General features: G+C 63.7%; 1 protein-coding gene and 2 long non-coding RNA genes across 3 annotated transcripts in view; 1 reads left to right on the plus strand and 2 right to left on the minus strand.

Annotated features, from left to right (window-relative positions):
- The window catches only part of KCNQ1 (potassium voltage-gated channel subfamily Q member 1), a 287385-nt gene that overhangs the window by 70294 nt on the left and 208198 nt on the right, over positions 1–8893 (plus strand). The window lies entirely within an intron of this gene.
- LOC115306916 lies at positions 824–4169 on the minus strand. The gene is made up of 2 exons (XR_003915491.1): positions 3822–4169; positions 824–1571 (listed from the first exon to the last, which is right to left on the minus strand). It is a non-coding gene; the product is annotated as an uncharacterized LOC115306916 (long non-coding RNA).
- On the minus strand, positions 5480–8861 carry LOC115306917. The gene is made up of 4 exons (XR_003915492.1): positions 8074–8861; positions 7369–7486; positions 6656–6861; positions 5480–6242 (listed from the first exon to the last, which is right to left on the minus strand). It is a non-coding gene; the product is annotated as an uncharacterized LOC115306917 (long non-coding RNA).

Below are 8893 nucleotides of genomic sequence, written 5' to 3' on the forward strand. Positions count from 1 at the left end.
CAGGCTCCCCCCACCTCCGCTCTGCGCGCGGCGCTCTCCCTGCTCGTGTTCGATTCTCCCTTTGTGTCAGGACACCAGTCGTATGGGGTTAGGGCCCAAGCTAATGGCCTGGCTTAACCAATTACATCTGCAAAGATGCCGTTTCCAGATAAGGCCCCTCGCGCCGGTCCGTGGGCTCAGGACTTCAGTGCGTGAGGTTTGGGGAGATGCACCTCCACCGCAGACAGTGTCTAGGCAAGGGGTAAGGAGTGAGTCTGTGGGGCAGGAGACACTCAGTCACTCAGGGCCAGTCCTGCTCTGGTGCTGGAGGCAGGTGGCCCTCGGGGACTATTGTCACCCGGTGAACTAACAGCACCCGGCTGGCACCCTGGGTGTGGCACTGTGCTCAGAGTCAGGGACTTGGACTTGGTCAGAGAGAGACAGGAGAGGTCTCTGCTCAGGAGTTCTTGAAAAAGATGCAGGTGTCATGAAATCCATTGAAGTGATGTTGGAAGTGCCATTGATGGGGGACACGGACAGGGAGATGAAGTCGCACAAATGCCCATCTCACTGGGGGGCCTTGGGGGGCTGCAGTAGAAGCTCCTCAGATGGGAGCAGAGGCTGTTCTGAGCTTCAGGGATGGGGACCCAGCGACGGGACAGGCTCGGCAGAAAGCGTCCCGGCTCAGGAAGAAGGGAGGGATACTACGCTGACCGCCTCTCCAGCTCGAAGGAAAATGAGAGACAACGTCAGACGCAAACAGTAAGTCTGTCGAATCGGACGCATCCAGCTTTACATTAAATACGAACGGCCGAGAACCTCTGTTAAAAAAAGCAGCAGACCCTCAGAAGGGTTTTGATTTTATTTTTAACAGATATTTTGTCAGAGGAAGTCAATAAAGGAAAATAACAACAGACATTGGGAAACAAAGGGAGGGCAAGGCTGGCTGAGCGAGGGCGCGCAGGCGCAGCGTCCGCGTCTGCGCCCAGACGAGCCGCTTCTGGAGGAGAGGGGGCTGTTGGCTCTGACGTCAAGCAGCATGAGAACTCGGTAAAGCGAGAGCTATTGGAAATGCGGGCAAAGCAGGTTCGGTATGATCACTGCGGAGACTGTGCCCCTCGGAGTAGGAAAGTTCCAGCAGACACAGACACGCGAGGGTGTGGACAGCCCGTGTGGCGACGGATCCTAACAGTACCCTGAAACAGTAGTTCCTGTTGCCTATGGCGTGTTCCAAGCGTCCCCAAACCCAGTGCCTTCAAATGCACCGGAGGAGCTCACTGCTGCCCAGCAGGGACCGGGCTGGGTGGGCACGGGCCAGCCCCGCTCGCCTGGCATCAGCTACAGGCCCCGCCCCCACAGTGGCGTCCCCAAGGCGTCCCCAGGGGGCACGGCTTCCTCGTGGCCTGGTTCCCGGGATGGGCAGTGGGCAGGCCTGGACAGAGAGCACCTCGGTTTGGCGCGTGGAGCCCGGACGCAGCAGGAGGAGCGGCAAAGAACCTCGGGTCCGTGTTTTCAAACCGGCGCTGTAGCCGTGGACCTTCCTGATAAGGACCCGCTAGGCCCGCATGCTGTGAGATGATCACTTCACTTGGCTGTGAAAAAAAACCCAACACACTGTGAAAAATGGGGGTGAAGTTGGCTGCGATCAAAACCTGATGCAAGGAGAAAGGAAGGATTGTGGGGCCACTGGGTGAGCAGAGCTCTCCTAAGTAACCCCCAGGGCGCAGGGGAGGTGACCGTGGAGCGTGCCCTCCACGCTGGGCCGTGGAAAGGGCCCCTCGGTGCAGGGCCCACCCAACACAACTGTGGACACTTGTGGTTTTCACACCGTCGCTCACGGTTTCTTGCTAGTGGTTTCCTTGTGTCACAGGTGGTGTCTCCTCATGTGCATTGAAATTCACTCATGAAGAGCAAACAGTAGGAAAAAATATATGCGCTAGGTGCCCAGGCGTCTGGTATTTAGTGATCACCCTTTGCCAGGTGCTCCGGGGGCGTCCAGGGGCCATGTAGCCGCTGAGCCCAGTCCTGGGCAGGGAGGAGGCCGGGTCCTGGTGGGGGCGCCTCTCCCACCCCATAGCGGTGGGGTCCTGGCCCACCTCACGACCTCGGGGGCGCCCAGGTGGGGAGGAGGCAGGCTGTGCTTACGCACCCCGCCATGCTGGTGCAGGAAGCTGGGTGCCGGCACCGGTAACACGTGTGAAGGGACGGTGACCGAGGAGACCCCTCCTCCTCCCCGCCGGGGGTGCTCCGAGGCTACTGGGCCTGAGGGTGTGCTCCGGCCGCGGATGTGGAGCAGGGGAGAGGGAGGTGGCCACCCCAGCAGCCTGGACGGCGGGCCTCCCTCGAGCGGCCTTCCCTGGGCAGCGACCGCGGCCCCTTGCCAGGCCAGGACGCCGGATGGCAGCTGTCCCCCGTTCGCCGGGCCCGGCTGCTAGTCGGTGGGGACGGGTCAAGGCCCACGGCCTGTAGAACGGCCCCCTGGACAGCTGGCAGGGAGGCCGCCTCTCGGGAGAAAGTGACCACCGCCTCCTGAGTGGCCCCAACCCGGTGACTGCGTCTCATGGCAGGGGCAGCGCCCCAGGCCCGGCCAGGCTGCCAGCCTCCAGGCAGGGCTTCTGCCTCTGCGGGGCCTGGTGGCTCGTGGGGCCCTCGTGGGAATTCAGGGTGGCACCCCAAGTCGCCAGCGACCCCAGACCCATGTAGGGGTGGGGGTCTGTGTCCCGACAGCAGGGAAACCGTGTCTGGCCTGAGGCACAGGGGGTCTTCCTGGGTCCTCCAGCACCTGGACTGTGCTTCCAAAGTGAAGGCAGAGCCCTGGCTGGGGGAGGAGCTGAGGAGGTGGGGGTGGTCTCCTGGTCAGCAGGAGGGAGGACAGGCTGGGGAGACACAGGCCGAGTCCAGGGGGAGGTGTCGAAGGCTTGGGGTATGTCACATAGGGTCAGGGAGCAGTCAGGAGGGCCCTCTGCGTTGTGGGCAGAGTGGGGGGCGGACCCGGGTCTAGGCCAGCCTTGGGCCCACGAGGCAGCAGACCAGATGTGGGAATGGGTGGAGGCCCAGGAGGTCACGGTGCCGGGGGTTTGGTGATGCTGCATCCCACTTCCCTGCAGGGGAGGGCGCCCTCTGTGCCTGCACAGGGCTCCCCTGGGGCAGCAGGGCCTTTCCCTGTACCCCCAGTGGTTGACTTGGGGCCTGGCCCACAGGCCGTATGGAGTGGGGAGCAAAAGGGTCCGGGGCACATGGGTCCCTGCCCCGGCACGGGCCTCTCTGCTCTGTGGCGCCTGCGGCTGGAGGGCGAGACAGGCGGGGGGGGGGGCCGGTGTTCCACAGGGTGGGTGGCAAGTGTGCACCGAGGGCCCAGCTGTGCCCAGCACATGTCACCGGGAGGCCCCGGAGCCTTCAGCACGGGCGCGCGGCTGGGAGCAGCTGGCCACAGGCAGCCCCGGAACAAAGGGCGCTTTGAGGCTGCGCGCCTGCCCCGTCCTCCCGGCCCGCTGACTGTCCCGGTCCCATCGGGGCCCACTCGGAGTCAGAACAGCTGGGCCGGCCCTGTGCCCCCCGTGGGGACGCCTCCTGGCTGCTGGGAGGAGGGGAAGGTGGTTGCCAGGACCGGTCCTCCAGGTCTCTGGGGCCCCTTCTCTGCCGGCGAAACTCTGCTCACCCCGGGGAGTAGGGGCATCCTGCCCCCCATGGAGGTCTCCGATGGGGGGCCAGGATCTCCTGCAAAGATGTCCCCCCGCCCAGGCTGAAGCCCTAGTGGGCCAAGTCCAGCGCCCACAGGGCCCCTGGGGAGGCAGGTAGCTGTTTCTCCTTGACCCTAATTCCTGCCTCTTGTCATTTCTCACCTGACAGCCCGAGGCCCCTCCACCCCCAGTCCCGGCACTTAATCCTCTGTGGTTCATCTTCTGTGCCCTGCAAACATCTTCATCATCGAGATAACAGCAGGAACAGCAGAGGCCACAGGGCTCACAAGGATAACGATCTGGAGGCTGCCTTTATGTTTAGCAAAAGAAAAAATATTTTCCATCCCGAGTCGGGATGTGAGCTCAGCTAATCCAGGCGGGTTTAACCTTCAGGCCATCTCGCTATCTGTCACATGGGCGCATTGCGTGGCAGGGACGTTCCCAGCGCTCCTAAGTCATGCGATGCCAGCAGCGCAGCCTCGGAACACGGGCCTCAGATGTCCTCCCACCAATGAGGCTTCAGGGGCTGATAAAGAGAGAACACAGATAAGCCCCCTGGCGACCTTCATCCCCCTCCGGTCCACGCGGTCAGCACCCTTACGAAACGCTTGAGCAATCGCCAACCTTCTCCCCGAGGGCTCTCGCAGCGGGGGCCAGATACGTCCCTGCCTCTCTGAACCTTTATCTCTCCTTCTGAGATCGGCAGATGTGCTGTCACACGGCTCCCCCAGAATACCAAGGGCCGGGGTGTCCAGGTGCTGCGCACGCTCCTGTGACTTCTAGCTTTTTCCCCTCAGCCCCGCCCGACCCAGGGTCTGGCAGCAAAACGGCAGGATGTCAGGCAAGGACCTCACGGTGAAGTCCGGGGACGGTGACCGGGGTGCGGCGCGGCGCATCTGAGGCAGGGCCAGAGACCCCGGGAGGGACCCAAGATTGTGCAGCGCCCCACTCGCCTGTCAACGCCCTGATGAAAGAGGGCAGGGGGCCTTCAGAGAACCCCCCTCACTGCCACCCCCACCCCAGGCAGGTCCTTTGCACGTTGCTTCCCCTGCAGCCCCAGCAGGAGGGGCCGGGGGGGCCTGGCATTGCTCACTGCCAGCAGCGGGTCTGTGGGACCCTTGGCCCACAGGCCGACCGCACGATGACTCTCCCAGCCCCAGGCGGGGTGACCTTCAGGCCCATCTCTCCGCCCGGTGGGGTGCAGGGCCCACAGGTGCGTGTGGTCAGGCGCAGAGAACAGCACGTTCGCCATTTCCAAGGGTGCAGTCACTGGCATTCGGTGCATTCGCAGAGTTGTGCAACCACCACGTCATGCAGTTGCAGAAGCCCCTGCCCCACCTCCCCCCGCCCGGGGGAGCCCCTGCCGGGCGGCCGCTCCCCATTCCTGCCTCCCCTCGCCCCTGGCATCTACTGATCTGCTTTCTTTCTGTAAAACCGTGGTGAAAGGCACATACCACACGTTTTCTCCTATCTGTGTCAAGGTGCATGCACAGCTCTGGGCACGGAGCACGTTCACACTGCCGTGCGGCTGTCCTGACCCTCTGCCTCCAGAACTTTCCGTCTTCCCACGCAGAAACTCCGTCCCCATGAGGCACAGACCCCAGCCCCAGCACCCACCTTGCCACTTTCTTTTTTAGGGAAAGAAAATCCAGGGGTGCTCGGGCTGCTCAGTTGGCTGAGTGTCCAGCTTCAGCTCAGGTCGTGATCCTTGTTCAGGAGTTTGAGCCCCAGGTGGGGCTCTGTCCTTCCCCAGCTCATGCTCTCTCTCTCTCTCTCTCTCTCTCTCTCTCTCTTTCTCAAAATCAAACGGACGTTAAAACTTTTTTTATTTGTTTATTTGAAAGGCAAAGCAGTTTGCACATTCCTCACCCCTCCATGCCCCCCACCTCTGGTAACCGCCAGTGTGTCCTCAGAGCCTGGGGGCTGAGCCTCGTGTGTCTGTGTGGATTCCACACGGATGAGATCTGTTTGTGGCCTTTACGCGGTGGCCTTGAGCTCCATCCTGTCCTCGGAGATGGCAGGATTTCTGACATGTCCGTGACGTGTCTCTGTGAGCCCCTGCTCAGTGGGGAGACACCGCTGCCCTCCTGTCACCGGCAATACTGCCGTGAATGTGGGGTGCAGGCACTGCGGTGAACATGGGGTGAGGTCCTGCAGTGGGCGTGGAGTGCGGTCCTGCTGTGAGCGCGGGGCGCGGGCACAGCCGTGAGCATGGAGCGCGGTCCTGCCATGAGCGCGGGGCGCGGGCACAGCCCTGAGCGCCGGGCACGGGCATGTTTTGAGTTGTGGTTTCGTTTTCTCTGGGTAGATACCCGGGAGCAGAAGGGCCGCATCTTACGGGCACTCTGGCTTTCCAAGGACCCCCTCCTGGGCCCGGCGGCGGCCACTCCCGGACAGGCTCCCGTCCTCCGCGCCCTCGCCAACGCTGCGACTTCTTATCCGTGTTATCGGAGCCTCCCTGACAGGTGCGAGGTGCGCCCTGGCCGCGGCCACGGTCCGCGTGGTCCTGCCGGCGGCGTCGGCCATCGCGGCCGCTCTAGAGAGGGGTCTGTTCCAGTTCCTCCCGTTTTCCAGCGGGGCTCCCTGTTAGAACCTGTCTGTGAGACGGTGCTGCCTCGCACCGGGCACCTGCCTGCCACCCGCCCCCCCCCAGCCCTGGGGAAAACCCTCGGGAGGAGCCCAGTGCCGGCTGGAACCCGCGGAGGACGGGGCGGGTGGGGCCCGCCAGGTGCCTGTTTCGCTTGGGTCTGTCTGGTCTCAGCACTGCCCTGGCCCGTCGGCCCCTCAGCTGCGAAGCTGACAGCGGCCAGGATGGGAGGGGTCCCTTCACCCCTCTGGTTTTAATTTTTTTTTACATTTATTTATTATTGAGAGACAGAGGACGAACAGGGGACGGGCAGAGAGAGGGAGACAGAATCCAAAACAGGCTCCAAGCTCTGAGCTGTCAGCACAGAGCCCGACGCAGGGCTTGAACCCACGAACCGAGAGATCACGACCTGAGCTGAAGTCAGCCGCTAAGCTGACAGAGCCAGCAGGCGCCCCTCTTCTGGTTGGACTGTGGTCCCCGCCAGCTCCCGGACATGAGGGCGGCCTCTGTTCTTGTATGTGGAGGGCAGAGCTCCGAGCTCAGGGCCGTGCTGCATCTGGGTCCCAGGATCCTGGCCAGGGTCACGCAGGCACCACGTGGAGCTGGCCCAGAGGACTGCTGGGCAGGCTGTGTTATCAGTGGGGGAGCCACGTGGCTCCCACGGGCTGGTGGGTGTGGCTCTCAGGGGTGGGGGTGTTGAGCTGGACCGAGGAGGGCCTGAGGACCTGGGGTGGGGAGCTGGGCCGGGAGCACCTGGGGTGCCGGCCTGCCATGGGCTAACGGGAGGCTTTCAGGATAGGGGAGAGCGTGAGGGCCTGGGTGGGGCGCCTGACCCTGACCCTCCGGGACAGACAGTGGAGAGTGACGGCAGTGAGCCTGGGGAGGGGGGACAGCCGCTAGCAGGGTCTGAGGGACCCTTTCTGTCACCTTTGGGGCTTGCTTGGGGCCTGGAAAGCAAAGACACATGAGCCTTGGGCCTGCCGCTGCCAGGGTGGAGGAAACTCAAGGCCCAGAGGGTGGCAGGGGGGCGGGGTCACCTTCCCGGTCTGGGCCACTGGGGCCGGAAGCCAGCCTCCCTTAGCCGGAACTGGGAGGAGGTACCGTGGGCTGAGGACGCCATACCCAAATCGGGGGCAGCTCCACGGATGACAGAGGTCGGTCCTCCCACAGGCCCCCAACACCGCTCTGCCCAGCTGGATGGTCAAGGGCAGTCACAGCCCCACAGCAGCCTCCAGCCATCCTGTGAAAACATTCCAGGGCCCCTGCTGGTCCACAGGCCCGGGCAGGCCCGCTGGAGCCAGGTCAGAGGACAGGCGGCTCCAGGCGCTGGCAGTGGGCCGACCAGGCCAGCAGACCTGCCTGTGGGCCCCAGTGAGCCCCCCGGGGCCCCAGCGCGCAGCACCCAGCTCTGAGGGCCTGGCTGTGGCCCTGACCCCGAGTGCCACACCACCCGGCACTCCAGGCAAACATCCTTGTGCCCCGTGCCTCCGGACGGGAAAGGGCTCGTCCCCGTCCCTGCCCGGCATGCGGGCAGCATGGCATCGCCGAGCCCGGCCCCGCCTGGGTCTGGGCCTCACTGACACACGGTGAGCTCCCCACGCAGCCCGCCGGCCTCGCGCTGCATTCCAAACTCAAACAGGATTTGAAGATTAGCATTGTTTTAAATTATTCCTACACTCACACCTCCAGAGGGGAATCCCTGTTCTCAGGCGGCCACCCTTGGGAGCCGGGGTAGCTCCGGGCTCCGGACCAGCTTCTCCCCAAGCGTGAGACCAAGATAATTTGGGGGTGGGCGGGGGAGACCCAGGTTTCGCTGATATTACTTACGGACTTCAAGGTCTCTCAGAAGACATTTCTCGTGCTTTAAATCTGCTCAGGGCACCGCTCGGGAAGGGATTTAAGCAATAAGAAATGCATCAAAACAGGAAGGAACACCAGGAGGTAATGGGTGAGCAGGATGGTGCATGGGCAGGCAGACGGGGAGGGAGGCCCGGGGCACGGCTCTTCTGGGGAACCCCTGGTGGCCAGGTGACCCCTTCTCCACGAAGACGCTGGTGTCCGTGTGTCCACTTGGGGAACGAGGAGGTGACGGCCAAACGCTGGAGGCCCGGGTACGTTCAGACCTTGCTGATCACGGCTCAGTCCGCTGCCCCGACCCTGTGGGGCCAGGTTCCTGGGGAAACCCACAGGCAGGACCGAGCGTCGCCAGCGGGGCAGTCGGCTGCTCTCCCGCCGGGTCCACGCTGAGCGCCGGCCAGGACTGGCTCCGTTCTGATCGGCAGTGAACGTGGCCGCTGCCTCCGTGAGGTCCGGAGTGTGCAGGTCTGCACAGCCCCTGCCCCCTCGGGCCACGCGCAACCACACCCCCTGAGTGACTCGACGTTATGAATAGAACTTTTTTTGCAAAATCTCTTACATTTTCCCCCTGTTATCCACTGAGCATGCCCCCAACACAGGCCACACGAGGCGTGACACTCGGGAGCCCGTGGGCAGTGTCCAGCCGCCCCCTCGAGGCGGCCCCCTGGCTGGCGGGGAGGGCAGGGCCGGGCTCCAGGGAGAGGCGGGTCAGCGCCGCCATCCCCCACCTCCCAGGACCCATCGTGGTCCTGGCCGCCGTGGCCGTCCCTGCGTGGGCTCCACAGAGCCC

Source organism: Suricata suricatta, chromosome 11 (genome assembly GCF_006229205.1).
Source record: "Suricata suricatta isolate VVHF042 chromosome 11, meerkat_22Aug2017_6uvM2_HiC, whole genome shotgun sequence".
Classification (NCBI taxonomy): domain Eukaryota; kingdom Metazoa; phylum Chordata; class Mammalia; order Carnivora; family Herpestidae; genus Suricata; species Suricata suricatta.